The 17,303-nt window shown below is 41.0% G+C and overlaps 1 protein-coding gene across 7 annotated transcripts in view; it reads right to left on the bottom strand.

Moving 5' to 3' along the window:
• zfhx3 (zinc finger homeobox 3) overlaps positions 1-17,303 on the bottom strand; it is a 357,317-nt gene that overhangs the window by 103,201 nt on the left and 236,813 nt on the right. The window lies entirely within an intron of this gene.

Genomic DNA, 17,303 nt, shown 5'->3' with positions numbered 1-17,303 from the left:
AATTAACTTGCAGTCAGACTAACTTAATAGATCAAATAGATTCCCTGTAAGATAATTAGATGCTGAGAAGCCGCCCATCAGCATATCACACATTTATAAAACTTGAAGAATAGGTGAAAATGTGTTGTTTAAAAATTCTTTAGCAGTATTACAGTTATTACTCCAACTAGAGTTGCACTAAAAAAGGAAAAATATAATTCTTTGGCTTATTGAGATAAAAATGCCTAAACTCACACAAGCAATAAAAGGCTGCATTTTTTTTAAGGAGCTCAAAATATATAAGCTGGGTTGGGACTTCGCTGCAGCTGTGTTTAGATCTTGCATCCAATAACCTCTGAGCTTAGCCTGGTTTCAAACACTCCAGCCATCATCCGCCTCCGAAATAATAAATGGGAGCTGAGCTTTCGGGAGCTGGCCATGCCCCGAGCATCTGAGAGGCCCAACGCAGGCTGCAATTTAGAGCACAGAAGAGATAAAATGATAGCACAAGATACTGCTGAGCTAATAATTTTATTAAAGGGATGCAGCCAACATTGATTAAAGGGGGCAATCGGGCTGAAGCCAATAACTCTGGGCTGCCCTTTAACCCACCAGTGCTGAATATTACATGAGTAAAGTTTCCCGGCACCGAGCTCACTGCAATGTCCCAGTTGATTAGCAAATTCAGTGCTTGCACTTGATTTATTTACTTATTTACTTAGGGATGCAAATTTCAGCTGTGATCAAAATGGAGTCTATCCCAGCAGCCTAACATATTAACCACTGAGCAAGAGGAAAGATTGATAATGTCTGTCTGCCTATTCATGAATGTCTGATGAAAAGTACCCCTTGTGAAAATTACCTCTTTAACCTATAATATTGCCCACTACAAAAATAATGTGCAGCTATTTTAAAGGTACAAATTTGTGTTTAAGTTTCATTGGTAACAGTAAGAGACCAAAAACCAAACTAAATATGTTAAATAATATAAATTAATATTTAAATGAATACAACAAAGGAAAGGGAGTAAAAAACTTGAAGACAATTAAAAAGGGAAAAAAATAAAGATTTAGACACATTGTAGTTCCTAATTGTTAGAAATGTGCACAAATCGGTTTTAGCAGGACGCACAAATTGTTGTTGCTTTTTAATGCTGAACAAACTAACCCTGAACTTTTGAGCTAGTTTGCATATAATTTAATGAGATATTGGAGATGGTAGACTGACTGGCTTATTAACAAGATTGCTTTATACAACCAGACATGATTTAAAGATGGCTGCCATATTGAGTGAGGGGATACTAGCCCTACTGGTCTGTATTTATTATCTGCTCCATTAATAAGAGGCTATGAGCTCAACGGCCATTTCACACAAATGGACAGACGGCTGTGAGAGTGGAAGAAAGAGAAAAAAAAGAAACACCAAACACAGTGATTCTTCAAGCTAAAAGCCAGAGGATAAATCGTGCAAAATTAAGCCGAACAAACAGCAGGAATGAGCAGGGTCTGAAAGAAACATCTCGCAGGGAAATATTCCCACGTCTGAGCACGGAATATTTCATGCTTTGTTTTTAGCATCCACTCGCCCATTCCTTCACATTCCAGTTGTTGCTGAGAAGGGGGGAACTTTGCACACATGCACAGCTAGCAGTTAAGACTGCGGCTTAACAATGACCTGCTTTTGGCCTTGATGAGTGTGAACAAGCTGAGTACAGTGTGGGCTACTGTATCGAGAATATGTAGCCCTCAGTTCCCATTACAGCTCTAAGATACCGCAGGCAATTAGCAGTAGTCAGGGTAACACAATGACTCTCGATCAGAGGTGAAGCTCGGAGCTAGCTTGGTGTGTCCACTGCTTACAGAAAACAGGATTGCCCTTTAAAAATCAAGATGGTGTAATTCAATAACCTGCGCTGGTTACAGATGAGCAATGGGATTGTCTGGAGTCAGAAAGTCGCAGATGGGGCCAACTGATATAAAACTGTTTGTCTCTTGGATGTCTGCCTGGCTCGGTGACACCTGTTTAAAGCAGGAAAAGCTTTAATCTCTGGGAGGCACTAAACAAGTACAGGAGACAGACACAGAGACGCAGTCGAAGTAGAGGGGAAGTGGAGGAGGCTGGAGTCTCTGAGTGCTGACTACGTTAATAACCACAAATCAAAATGAAGGAGGAGCCCGCTGAAGGTGACTACAACCGAGCATTATTATGGACAGATATATCATGTCGTGTCCAGAAATAAAACTATTCTTTTCGCATGCTGGCGGTACAACAAGTGATTGAGCCATGGCCCCTGCAGCCTGTGTTGCTTTGTAATTCTGAATGTGGGCCCACTGAGTTCACAATAAGCAGGCTGTGTGCAGCCAAAACAAGCCTTAGCTGACAATATGAGATAATCACAAGGAAGAAAAGGCTGGATTCCTGAGCTGATCTAAAAGGGAGCATGCCGATGCACAGATCCTGCTTGTAGAAGTCACCCTCTGCTGCCACCTACCTTCAAAGACTCTTTGCCAGAATTACTCTGCTCTCTTCTTCTTCTTGTGATTAAAAAAAAGCATCATTCCACTAGATAAGTTTTCAGCTACAGGTAATTTTATTTGGTGAGATTTATCATGCAGGGTAAGAATTAAAGGCCAAGGAACCATCTGATTAGAGGCATGCCTGATTGCTTGGTTTGAAGGCTAGATCCTGCCTCTAAGTAACCCTGCTTTCCAGGATGTCCTAAGAGAATAAGCTCTCACTCAAACTGCAAAAAAAATATAGGCAGGAGAGGGACCGAAACACCTCTATCCACACATACGTCAGCAATGAGAGACCTCCTCTTTAAAAAGGAAAAGACAGAGCTACTTAATATGCCTCAAGGACCACTAACGATACAGCAGATCTGATTCTCAATTGTTCCTCAGTGATGTAGCTTGTCTGTGTCTAGTCTCTGAGCCATCACAGAGCCAGGCCAGCCACCGCAGGGTAAGGGGCGCTTATTGAAAAATCAATGGCGTGAACGCTAAGCAAGTTACAGGAAGATGTGGGAAGGAAGGATTCTTATTGATAAAGCAGGGGAAGGCTTTTGATGTTGCACCAGGGACATGCTCATTGACGAGGGAACTATTGTAGTCCTCAGGCAGGGAGAAGCCTGGGTTTATCTCCCAGGTTTGTTCCACTTAATCACCAATAAAGGCATACGTTCACTTTAACATTAGCTTAGTGAATCCCTGCTCCAACACAGCACACTAATAAAGATGAAAATGGAAATATGTGGTACCCTTTTTGCTAAAAAAAAAGCAACCCTTTTAAATTCCCCTTAAAAGAAGCATCTGAATAAAACAGGCAGACTAATGTTCAAAGATGCTTTGCTGAGCGAATAAGGAATAGTTGGATGTGTGAAAAAAAGAGTTGCAAAATTAAATGAGGATAAAATATACAGCAGGTAAATAGATCACTGACAAAAGACCAGCCAGGAAAAGAAAATAAATCCATCCCTGTATTTTACTGTCACTCTATAACTTTAAGAGCCGTAGCCCAAAAACAGTACTATAAACCATTATGATAATACTAAGCACAAGGAGTTCTTGTCCTCCTTTTTTTCTACATAAAGCTACAATCGTGACAACTGCTGCGCCATACATTTGTTGTTAATTGTGTTCTGCAACTGTTCAGCCTTCTCTTCCACTAATGCAGACATAAGGATGCTCCAACTGCAGGAGGTAAAAAGTCACCTCAGGTCGATGGCACTCAGCCTGTAAACAGGGCTTCCCGTAAAATCAATGATGTTCAGTGGGAGCTATCAGTCTGTGAAACAGAAATAGCTAACGCTGTGTCAAGTCTGAGGCATGGAGGAACAGTCATGTGTGTTTACAGCAGAGCGTGCATGTGCAGGAGGCTGCTCCTTGGCACGGCTGGGAGAATTTCTCAAGTTCGCCTGAACTGAGGCATGCAGTCTGCCGTTCACGCTTGCTGGCAGCTACTGTGCTTTAAACAAAATGTAAAGCACTAGCAGACATAGTAATTTCTGATAATGGTCCAACAAGACTAAAATGTGACTCAACATCACTCAACCTTAGTGAGGAATTTTAATGCTAATAGTATCTGTGGAAGAATGAAAAATGTATTTATTTGTAAAATAAAGTAGAATCTTAAACTTTATTACATCCTTACAAAACACTGCAGCAATAGACACATATTGTGCCAATCCAATTAATGCTGCAAACTGGAAAAAGTTACATAAGAGACCAAAGCACTGAAATCACAGATGCACTAGATGGTGTGATTCAGTGATAGGGACACGAGCTAGGCAAACTTCTAAAACCCTGCAGAAAAGACTGATACTGCATCAGAGTTGGTCTGGTTTCCAAAGGTGTGATGGAAACAGCTCGCCGGTGTAATTAGAAGTAGTTAATTAGCTGAGGGTTAATTACTGGGTTCTGCAGAGTGATGGTGAAAGACCTGGCGGGGTGGCAAAGCAAAGAGAGAAGCTGTGAACGCACAGCAGGAAGCTCCCAGTCTCCCACCAATTAGCAAACAGAGAGGGCGGGGGGGGTGCAATGTGAAAACCCCTCAAATGAGAGAAGAAATTAAATAAGAGCAGGCAAAAGGTCCATGCTCTAAGAGGATTCTTATTATTGTCTGGTGAAAAAAAGTCAATAAATCACGGCAAAACTTTCCATTTTTTAACATTAATGTATCTGGAAAAAAAACAACAACATAAAACAAAAGCAACTTCTTCTCACTGCTTTTCATTCTGAAACATAGCAGTCGTTTTTCTCCTTTGTTTCATGTGGTTTGCTCAGAAAACTTTGTAATTTAGAAGTGCATAAATTATCCTTGCAATTAAGATATTGATGTAAAATCAGAGAAGGGCTATTGGGCACAAACTACTGTTCACCCCCAGGCAACCCCGTGAACAGCGCACTGGTTGACATCCACACACAGTGGGGTGTCTGTAAAATTGCGAGATAGAGTGGGAGAGATTTTCAAATACTCATCAGATTGGTTAGATACACATCCTCCATTTCGGTTCAATTTGAGACCAACAGACATGGATGTTGAGTGATTTGAAACGGTTTGACATGGAGCTTCACATCCTTTAGCACGGACCTCTGACATTCTCACAGAGTGGAAATCCAGAGGAAAGTCATACTCTGTGCCTTTATCTTTCAGGAGTTAATCTTTAATGCTTTGGAATCCTTCTGAATTTAGAAAAGTAGAAAAACTTCTAAATAAAAGACCTGTGTGTGTACACTTGGGCTTCATTGTGTCTGAAAATTAAATGGAATGGAAAGATGTAAGATTAGATTGAGATATGGAGCTAGACAGAAAGCGGGGAAGCTAAAGATACATGTCCAATGAAAGGTCAGGGACAAGGGGAAAATGTGCTGATCAAATTCTTGGAGCCCTAGGTCCTTCATTTCTTCTAATTATCAGATCTGCCCCTATTTATAACCGCAGGAAGCAGACATTGTCTCCAGAGAGGATGGAAGTGAAATCTGCAAACTACAGTGCTTTCAGGGGCCTTTTTCTGCACTCAGTTGATCCTATTAATTTTTTTTGGGGGGGAAGAGTTGGAATAGAGTGAGTTTTGGGAATGTCGCTATAAAGTGTCGGACAGAACGTTGTGTGCGCAGACTTAGTGAGGCTAATCAAGGCCAAATATTCTATCATCCTATTTTCAGAGGTGGGACACTGGTTTTAGTCAACAAAACGAAACATCGAGAACCGGCAACACGTACGAGAGCCGAGAGCGCGTACACACTGCTCTGCAGCACATCAGCTTAGGCAAGGCAACCACAAACAAAGTTGTTAAGATGATCAATACCATTGAAATATGAAACCTTAAGAAGCCACAATATTGATTTGGAGCCTAGTGATAAAATGGTTTGTTATCACAATTGTAAGGCTTTATGTAAATGTTTTGGGGTTTTGGGGCGTGGGAGGGGAGCTTTTGTGATTCCCAACACCACACAGCTCTTCTCCGTTACCTTGCCACCCAAAACCTGAGGGGCTCCGGTGAACAGGGAGACGTCGCTACCATTACCACTACGTCCATTACAGTTTGCACACAGAGTTCCAAACAACAAAAAGGAGAGAAGAGGCGTCCCCTCAAACCCCCTACTGTCCACCCAGGAACAAGCTAAGCCCCCTGAAAATGCTTCTGAAGAATCCCAAGCAGCCTATTACATTAAATAGGAGCATACAGATACACAGGACACAGGCTTCTTGTGAGAATCATGCCCTGGCAGATAAAATGGGGACATGGATGACATGCCTATAATGCTCAGCGTTACCATGTAATCTAGAAAACAAATACCTTAGTAATGACCCAGTCCTGCACCTGGAAAAACACAGGCTTCGCAGCCACCTGGAATTAGGCAAATACCCATTGGCGGGGTTTCTTAAAGGGGCAGAAACCAAAATGCCAAGCATATTTTTAGGACATAATTATATGAAGTGACCATACATGTAAGGAAATGTATGCATTTTCTGCGCAAAAATTGAAATAGACAAGCAAAATAACAGCTCATGTACCAGGTAATGTAAAGATCAGCATTTGGGACACTAAGCTGGCACACATTGCAGAAGTATGAGGAGTGAGTTATGCCAGACAGAAACTCAAGAGAGTCAGGGGCAGTGTTCGGTTAAGTGTGTAAACCTGAGCAGGGTGATAAGATCCCTTTTAGAAGGCATGTGAAGGCCAAATGACCAGGAAACTTGAGCAATGTGGGTGAAAGCAGTCTGGTGTGAGAGCGGCATGGAGGGAAGTCATGCAGGGTTATGTGTGGAAAATGGAAACTCGCTATCTCTTTTACGCACCTCTTACTGAGAACCGGTGCAGTCCCATCCACATACTATAAGCTTGTGTGGGCATATACCATATCATGTGAGTGAGCACATATCCAGACACACACACACACGCACATAAAGCATGGATTATAGTATCCCAGTGAAACCATTCGGTGGAAATTATTTTGCAGCAGAAAAAAAACATGAAAGCCTAATTCTAGAGTAGGATATCCTGGATAAATAATTAGAGGGTTACTCTAAAGACCTTGTTCAGCTGAACCGTTCACTCTCCACTTCACATTTGTTAAAGTCATTAAGGACAAAGACTTAAAAGGGAAAAGCAAAACTCTCTCTGCTACACAGATCCTATATTTGTAATATCGAGGCTGGTCCAAAATCCCCTCTGCCCAGAAGAGGCCCTTATCCTGGGAAAGGAGTGCTCCTGTTTCAAACAATAAACCTTGGTGGGAACTGTTTGCCTCTGCCTCCTTCCTCTGCTCAACTTAAAAATGTCCATCCTATAAACAATTATTTATCTTTTGTTTATAAAAGGAAAGTTATATATTTTGAGGGCAAATGGATAAAACACACTGGGGGGAAAAAACCGACAAACATCGCGGACATTGACAGAGCACGTCAAACGTATTTGCTAAGCCGCTTCACATTTTGTCACATTACAAAGCAAAATCTTCAGTGCGTTTTCTTCAACACACCATCACAAAGAAGTGCATTTGTGGTGGGGTAAAATGGGTATGTCTCTACCAACTTTTCACATCTGAAATTATTGCCCAGGATTTATTTATTTTTTGCAAAATATAGCTCCGGCTCAGGCAGATGAGGTGGTGAGCCTCTATGAAGTTTGTTTTCAAATCTTGCCACAAGTTTTCAACTGGATTTTGATCGGCACTTTGATTATGACAGTCTAACATCTTGATCTACGCTGTAGCTCTAGCTGTATGTTCAGAGTAGATCTAGTGCAAGAAGGTGGACTGCCACCTTGGAATCAAATCTTTTGCAGCTTCCAACATTTGTTTGATTGTGAGGCCCAGGGTGATGTGCTGTCTAAGTTTTCCACCATGAATAACATTCACGTAGCTTTTTTTCCTCAAACAGTGGCTTGATCGAGCCCCCTTAAGGCCAAATTTGTTAAGTTAATTTGCTGCATTTTATCGAGGAGTACCCGTGTAAAGGGGCTAAAAACAACTGCACTCCACACTTTTCAGATTTTTAAGTGTAAAAAAAAAAAAAACTAGTTTTAACCATCAATCACTTCACTTCCGCTTCACCAATTTTCACACCCTTGTGTTGGTCTACCACATAAAAATGCAGTTTTATTCTGTTGGAGACTGTTTTTAAATTATTAATTTTCCATTCTGATTTTAACAGTTTTAATTTGAGTGTTTCTGCTGTTATAAAAGATGTTATTCCTGCTAGACTGCTTTATTGCTGCTAAAACTGCTCTATTTGTTGTACTGTTTTTTTCATTTGCTACATCATTGCTAAATTACAGGGCTGTTTAAACACATTTTGTTGTACTGTATGCCTGAACAGTGCAAAGACAATGAAAGTGTTGTATTCTATAAAAGCCAAATAAAATACCTTAGATTATGTGGGTATAACATGAGAATATGTGAAAAGAAAATACTAATTAATCTATGCAAGAAACAAAAATAAAGTCTGACAAACATGTAAGGATGACAGACGCCACCTACGTCTCATACAAAGCCATTGTTATGTCAACCAGGCAAACATTTCCTGTGTGAATGCTCTAATTAAACCTACTCAGAATGGTATAGGGTTAACATTAAATGATTGCAGGAGTAAGGAACAAAATTGCACACAATTCGATCCTTACAGGTGAGCTTGAATCTCTTATTATTTTGCAGAAGATAAATTTACTAGCTGACATGCTAGAGACACGCCTAATCTTCATACCAGTGGTTTGTAAACACGGCATTCATAAATCAGCTTTTGACACAATTGTCATCCTAGAAGGACAAACGTGCTTGCCTTACGGTTGACAAGGAAAGATTCCAAGGCAAACTTTGGAAGGTAAAGCAAATTCCTTCGGAGCAAACCAGGGATGAGGAACTGTCAACAGAGGAAAGGGGAAAGAAAACAAAGGAAAAAAACAACTTGTTAAGTGTATAACAAGGTGGCCTAGAGGGCAATGCTGAAAGACACCTCAGCACTTGACTCTGAAGTGTGCAAGAAACATCAAACGGCAGTTCTGTTGAAAAGCCGAGCACTGACGAAGCAGACCACAGCGCACGGAGACTCTTGTGTAAAGAGACACGCTGCTGCTATCAGGAATAAACAGGCAAATGTGACAAAAAAAGACTGCACCTTTCACGTTATTACTTTTAATAAGTGTTCAAATGCACCAAATCTGAGGCGAGGGGAGGGCTGAAGCTGTCACCAGATTCCACAACTGAAACATACTTCTAATAAAAATGAAGGTGAAGGCAGTTCATGTCTTCCCAGCAAACTGTGTCTCCCTCTATAGGTACAAGGTGCTGGATTCTGGGATTCAAGCAGACGTGCAGCTGTGGCGAGGCTGGACCTCTGTGTCAAGCTGTACAGATGGAGAAAATGAGCTTAAACCCTTCCCTGCACAGCAAAAAAATATCTAAGCAATTGACAACAGCTTGTGCCAACCAAATAGTAGCATTAACTTTGGCACAAGGCTTTTCTACACTCAAAAACTAAGAAAAACTTTCAAGAACGCCACCTCTGTAGACAGAGCGACGACACGAGAGCAAGGCAAGAGACAAAATCCGAAGGGGATATTTTAAGAGTTGTGGAGTGTGTTAATAAGTTCCTTTCCTTCCTCCGCTCTCCCAGCTGGGTCTCAGTGTTGTGACAGTGGTGTGGAGCTATATTTGAGAAAGACCAGCCTGCTGTCCCCCCCCCATCTCTGCTGCACACACACTGCAGCCCTTGTTCGTCTGCTTTAATGAAAAGGCCACATGTCTCCTCTCATCCTTGAGTTGCTTACACGCCGTAACACCTGGTAGATATAAATCAGCGCTAGTGAGCTGTATTTGGGAAGTGAGGCATTACGCATGACATAGGCTGTCAAAGTTCACGTCGCGCCGACCGCAACATCTCGTTGAACCGCTCCGAAACAGACCCAAGACCAGGGAGCCGGCCTACCATCAGCCTCTTATCTTGTGCCTCACAGCTCTGCATGACATGCTGACACATCTGGACCCCAGCTGGGAAGCCTGCCGAACAAACCATAGCCAAGCTATGGCTAAGCTGCAGAGCACAGGAGCACCAGTGGTTTTCATGGTAAAACTCCCTTTACGAGGGATCAAAAACAGTCGCCTTTTAAATGAGCACTGTTTGCCAGCATCTACCTCTGGGTTGTCTTATCAGTGAGCTGTGAGGGGGTTGTGGGTATTATTGCAGGATTTTCAAGAGGTGCAGGTTCTATTTCTGAGCAGGGAGATAAAAGCATCTGAGGGTCCAAGTGTTGCATATATGCAGTCTGTGTGTGTATGTGAATGGAATTTCAGTCACGTGAGTCCAGGGTCTGAGGGTCAATTGCTGCAAGAGAACCCACACATTCCTCAGAGGACAGGCACACATCTTTTAGCGCCTGGGTACTCTGAAGTTTGCATCAACTTGAATGCATGCATGTGTCAGCAAATCAAACTAGCACAGATCTCCCTTTTCAACCACTCAAGTTCATCAACATATTCGGCAGAATTAGATATTTTTCACAAGGAAAAAAATGTTATTTTATTATGTAGTTTTGATTGTTGGGTTTTTCAAAGGCTTGTTTTTTTTTTTTTCCAAGGTGCGAGAGTCATAGTTTTAAAAAAAATTAAGTACTGGAACAGGACAGAGCTGAGGGATGGTACAAATGACTACGTTCAAACAAACCCATGGTGTTATTACACTGACTACAACCTGTAATATTATTGTTTACGCTGTTGAGTAATTAGCCAGAGAATCATAGTGCTCCAGCCAGCAACTGAGGTTTTGCCATGCAGGCACAAGCAAGTATGTTAACCTGCAAAATAAATACTCCGCCTGCCTTTATCTGTGTCGCACAAAATAACAACTAAAATCACAGGAATTCCCTGACAAAATAGGCTGAATACAGACAATGCTTTTTCTTTTTTTTTTACAATCCTTATGTGTATACACATTTGCATATGCATAAATAGAAATTACATGATTGTTTAGAACACCAGAGGCCAACATAAGAAGTAACTGGAAAACACAAAGAAGAAGGCACATTAATATCATATCAGGAAAATAATATAATATTGGACATATATTCATATCGGCAAAAAAGAGAAGCCACGTATGAGTGAAATGGAGGAAGAAGAACACATGGTTTTTCCACATTTTCAAAAGTTAAAAACCAGAAAAGTGTGGCATGCGTTTGTATTTGTCTTGTGTATATTAAAAAAAGAAAGAAAGAAAACTGCATCCACCAATCTCCGAAGCAGTTAAAATCGTCCCGTGTTATAGTGTAAGTAATGCAATCGCACCATAAACAAAGGTTTTGAATGGAGGTTTGTTGGAGAGCATAAGTGAACAAGTAGGATCATGACGGTCGAGGAACAAACCAGTCAGGTCGGGGATAACGTTTTGATAAGTTTAAAAACTTAAATTATAAAGTAATATCCAAACCTATTAGCATCGTATGGAGCACTAAACCCCCATGAATGGGTAGTGGCAGCACCATGCTGTGGGATATTTTTCTTCAGCTTGGACCGGGAAGCTGGCCAGAGTTGATGGAAAGGTGAACAGAGCTAAATACTTTCCAATACAGGAAGGAAAGCCCTTAAGCCTCGTTCACAAAACATTTCTGTCATAAACTTACAAAGGCAAGCCACCTCTGAACAGCCAGAGGGCATTCATAAATAGCAGGTGGATACAATGATATCCTCGACAGCTAGGCATTTTACACAATATAACTGGTGGTGTTGGACAACAGTAGTTGTTAGAAGACTCCCCATACCGCTCTTTTCAAGACAACAACAGCAGATGGTGGTTTTGGGTGAGCAAATGCTTTTAAGTTTAAATGCAACGTGTTGCCATCTTATTCTTCTCTTTGGACGTTATTTCTGAGTCTTGTTTGCCTTTTAAAATTCCTGCAGCTTTCTGCTCGCACAAACCCTACGTCATCACTCCCTCGACCTGCCAAGCCAGCTTGCCCCTGCGCAAGTCAGTTTTCTGGGCCGGAGACAACCTCACTGGGCGAGCCAGAGGCATAGCAGAGGTGGGCCGACCTCACCCCGCCCTCGCCGGATCGGTCCTTTCACAAAACCCACGGAGATGGCAAAAAAGGTGCCTTAATCCCACCTTGAAGTGTTTTGTGAAAGGGGCTTAAGAGACAACAAAAGACATGAGACTCAGTCAGAGGTTCCCCTTCCAGGAGACCAAGACTAAAAATAGAATAGTTCAAATCAAACATTATTCATGTTTTTTTAAAAAGAAAGAAATGACAAAACTAGTACTAGATGTGCAAAGCTGGTAGATGACATTGCAGCAAGAATATTGACTCAAAGGGTCTGGATACCAACTTTTCAGACTTGTATTTGTATTTCTTCTTTCACTTCACGATTATACACTACTACCACAACTAATACTACTTAGTGTCGGTCTGTTACATATATTCTCAATAAAAATATACTGAAGTTAGTGGTTATGACACGACGAACTGTGGAAAACTTTAAGAGGAATTACTGTTTTTGTGAGGTGCCACATGCTAGAGTACTGTTCATATATTGTTCTCCACACATGCCAACTAAAAATGGGAAATGAGCCATCAGGGTGAGGATTCAGATTTCCTTACATGCAAGGGGCACATGACACAAAACGCACCACAACAGAAACAGAATCTTAAAAAAAAAAAGAAAAAAAAAAGAAGAAGACAACAGTACGGGGGGGAAAAAAACACTCATTCATGTGAGCATGAGCAAACTTGCTTGTCCACATTTTGTGCTCACCTCCTATAACGTACACAGTGAAAAAAAAACATGTCAGCAAGGAGGTGAGAATTACACCAGGGCCAACTGGCTCACCCTGAAAGTTCAAGTTGAGTGCTACTACAAATTACAAGCTGACAGCTATAACTGTCCCTGGAATGTGTTCCTTACAATGTATGTGCATGTTGGAGTTTGCTAAGGCAAATGCCTGCAGACAGCTGTTCTGGATGAAGTATTTACGTGTCACAATTATAACACACACACACACACACACACATATATACACGCACAGAAACAGACAGAACAGTTATCTATATTAAAAAAAACTGATTTTATTTTAACTCAGCTGAACACCAACTTGGATCAGTCATGTCCCAAATAACAAGATCCTCTACCCAATGTCTAACAGATGCCCCCATATTTGATCTTTGAGAGTAGAGGATGTTAGGGACAGTGTAAGATGATAGGATGACTAATTGGGTCATAACCCGTAATTGGGGAGAAGTAATTGGAAAGGACTGGCAGATGCCAGGTGCGTCTCCATGAGGTGGGGCAGCGCTGTGCCCTTTTGCCTGGCCATAAGCGTGTGTTTGGGGTTACAAGCGACTGCACGGGGATTATTTGCTGAGGGGAAGCAACGTTTCAACGGCAGAGCGTCCCCAAAGAATTTATTTTAAGCGTGACATGTGCTTATTAGCTTAGCAAAACCACATAAAAGCCAATGACCTGAAATCTGAAAACAGGACAGCCACACCCAGAGTGAATAGGCGCATACACGCAGAGGGGAAAATAGGTATTAAACTGGTCAACAATACTCCTGTTGAGCTGAAATTCATAGCGGGAGTTAGTAAGAACGAAACCATTTCACACATAAAGAAATAATGACGATTCAAAAAATACACTCCACAAATTAAGTTAAGCATAATAACGTAGGATGAGAAACCAGTCCTTGTATTGCTCGGGTCAAAGTCTGACCCATTCCTTCACACGAACTGTTTTCAAATCTTAAAGTCTCTGCGGGCCTCTTCAGTGCACTCTGATCTTCTGTTCTTTCTATAGATTTTTAATAGAACTAAAGTCAAGTGATTACTGGGCTATTCTAGCAGATTAAGTTTTCTCTCCGCTTTCATTACTTTGTAATTTGGGATTCTCTTGCTAAAAACTGTACCCTCTTCAGATTCTTCCTTCAAATCTTTTCCTTCATCCTTCCAGTCGTATTAATTCTAGCAGTGCCATATGCTGAAAAATGCACACTAAACTGTTGGAATGGTGTCTTTGGTATCGTGTGCAGTACTTTTCTTTTTTTCTTAAAGGTGCATAGCCACAATCTTTGGCTTTTTTTTCAGTAGTTTACTCTGGTTGCATTCAAAGTTTTTATGCAAGATTATCACATCCTGTTGGAGTATTAGTTGTTATTTTGGTGTTTTATGCTTTGTTTTTGCTCATTTTGTTGGTAAATAAAGCCTTTCCTGTTTATTTACAATTGTAACGGAGGTACGTACTGCGCGTGCGCAGCAGGGGTTAAAACAAGGAAGCGGCTAACGGCTATTAGCATCTCCCAGCGAAACAATTAAGAACGGTCCAAGATCCAGGGGAAAATAAAAACCAAAAAAATATGATACCAACACTATCAAGATGGAGGCTTGGTGTATATAACCTTATTCTATGGTGATCAAATGGTTTTTGGTCTTTTTTATAAGCCTATTACGTGGCTACATACCTTTAAATCTTCCTGCAAGTGGTCCACGGCTCCTGAACAACTGTTCTAATTATGTTTTTGATAGCTTTGGGAGAAATATTGCAAGGATCAGGTATTCATGTAGTCTTTTGAAGAAGTGACACTCTTTGCACTTCCAAATTATGGCCTCAACTTCAATAAGAAGGTAAGCAATAAGTGGACAGAAGGAGCAGGGTGGTTTTCTAATACATAGAGTTCAGGTGGTTTAAGGGCTTTAATGCATTTTCTTCACGTCCTCAATACTTATTGCATGTGTCAGTCCACTATATTACACATTACTTGATTGATGAACAATTTTGTTCTTGAGTGTGTGCAGTACTTAGGTTGTTCCCATGTCAATTTCCTGTGAATATACAGTACATGAGAAATATATGTACTGTATATTCACTTAGGAAAACGTTGACCAGTTCAACAGTTATTTTTTCCCACTGCCCATACTAATATATATATATATATATATATATATATATATATATATATATATATATATATATATATATATATATATATATATATATATATATATATATATATATATATATACACACACACACACACCAAGACTCAAACGAATACACACATACAGTACCACAACTTCATGTTCAATGGTAGAGTTGCACTATGCTGTTTGCTATAAGAAATCTGCAGCTCAACATTTTCTCATGGTTCATGTGGTGGGTCAATATGATCAATGTGTTCATGGTCCACCTAGCCAATAACACACCTCTCCCAATCAATGTAATGGGGGCTGAGTGTTAATTGGTACAGAGTAAAAGAAGGGTGGGTGAAGGAGCGATATAGCTTTTTGCCGAAGCATCAGAAATGCTGTACAGGGTTGTGAGGAAAGCTGCGTAATGTGGACAGCATGACCGCTTGTTTAACTGATTGGTTAGGGTCTTTTTAAGCAACGAACAGGGACAGATAAACATGCGCGCAATACAGCCTTTGAAGAAGACAATATTTAGCGGAACATCTGTTTGTCCAGGCCGTCACCTTATTATTGTCTGTTATTACTAAGCGGTTGTGTGAGTGCAGTCATGCATTCCCTTCTTTGGGCAGGCAATCAAGGCACCCACATAATACACACTCCCTACATCTTCCGTAATATCTGATATTTTGGTTTAACATTGTGTTTCCGTCTGCATCAATAATGAGCAAGAGAGAATAAACCTAAAAACAGCAACCAAAAGCAAATATTTACTCCTTGAAAAGTACTGCAAGAAATGCAATAAGAAAGTTCCCTTGACAATGATCTCAGTCATGCACAGAGGTGTTCTCTATAGAAACGAGAGCTTCACATCCTACTTGAAACAGGATGTTAAGATCCACTTCAAAGACAGAGCAGATCAACTCAGCAGCAATGCCTCCAATTTATTTAGTGGGGAGGGGAAAGAAATGCTAAAAATGACGACGAGAAGTAAAGTGGGAAGTTGTTCTTGTAGTTGTTCAGCGATGCATCTTGCATTGTTAAAAATAAGACTGCCACACTCAAACATTCGCACATCCTTTCCACACCATGCACCTTTTGATGGTAATCTGGGGGAACTTCAACTGAAGAAATGAACAAATTAAACAAGAGCAACACATGAACAGAGACAGCGAGAAAAGGAGGTGGAAGGAGGGGCATTTCAGAGTCAACTGTTTATCCAGCGTGTTAAGTGTATGCTTGTTTATTTCTGGTGAAAAGGCTGCGGCAGACAACTAGAAAAAGCATGTAAAGCACAGGAAAAACCTGCCTGACAGATATTCTGTCTGTCAGCTAAATGGAAGTAGGAAATGATGGTAGGGGAAACAGCCTCCACCAGAGTAAAGGCTGCTTCCCCAGTGTTGCTGTTGTCTCACCCTGTCCGCACAGGACACGAGGTTCATCTCATTGGCATCCAGCCCAAAATCCAACTGCAACGCACTAGTTCCGTAAAAGTTTGGAAAGCAGACAATCAAAAACACAAGGACAGTTTGGACTTTTTGACATGAATATTAAAATACATCTTACTTTTACAATTCAGTGCTATCATTCACTTTACTGAGTTATTTATCTGCCATATATCGCATAACAACAGATTGCTTTTCCACTGTTATGGTATGATTTGGTAAAGATTAACACAGCATTCCCTTGCTCTACCCTAACCTGCTCACACAACAGAAGAAGGTCCAACGTGAGGATACAATCAGTCCAAAACACAAGGCGACGCCCTGTAAGACCCTACCATGGGTCCAACCTCCAGACCTCTAAATTACCTACGAAGGCACAAAGGTGGTGGGAGAATAGAGGGCCCGTTTCAACTGTTTACTGAGGCCAGTCCGTGAACGGGTCAAGACCTCCCCATTAGGAAGCAGGTCAAAGCCACATAACTCTTTAGCTAAGGTGAGGGTCACTGCGGAGCTCTGTCCAGCCAGGGTCAAACTGAGGTTTCTGGTCGGTGAGGTTCATGGCAATACAATAAAGTAATCAATCTGGCCGCTGGACCCTGGTCAATAATACACTCCCAGATTGTACAGGGTCACCACCTGTTCCCCGTCCTCTCCTTGGACTGTCCTGGCCTATTGAACTGGCAAAGGCTCGAATTTCGCTGTTCTGAGGAGAAACTAAAAGTCAACGACAGAAAAATCCCAATTCCCAAGACACTGTTTCGGATTTTAGTAAAGTATTTGGCAATCATGTAATATTAAACATATTACATGATGGTCATAGCAATTAGAAAAGCTAAGAAATAATACAGATCAAAACCTTCTCTGTCGAAATTTGCTAATTTTACATCCAACTCCCTTTGCTAAATGTATATAAAGTGACGGTGCACCTGGTTAAAACTTCTCATACAGCATACATTGTCAGCATCACCATATATGAAATCACATTGCTG

The sequence above is a fragment of the Fundulus heteroclitus genome, chromosome 4 (assembly GCF_011125445.2).
Source record: "Fundulus heteroclitus isolate FHET01 chromosome 4, MU-UCD_Fhet_4.1, whole genome shotgun sequence".
Classification (NCBI taxonomy): domain Eukaryota; kingdom Metazoa; phylum Chordata; class Actinopteri; order Cyprinodontiformes; family Fundulidae; genus Fundulus; species Fundulus heteroclitus.
The sequence above is the reverse complement of the archived record's forward strand: the minus strand, read 5'-3'. Positions and strand labels throughout refer to the sequence as shown.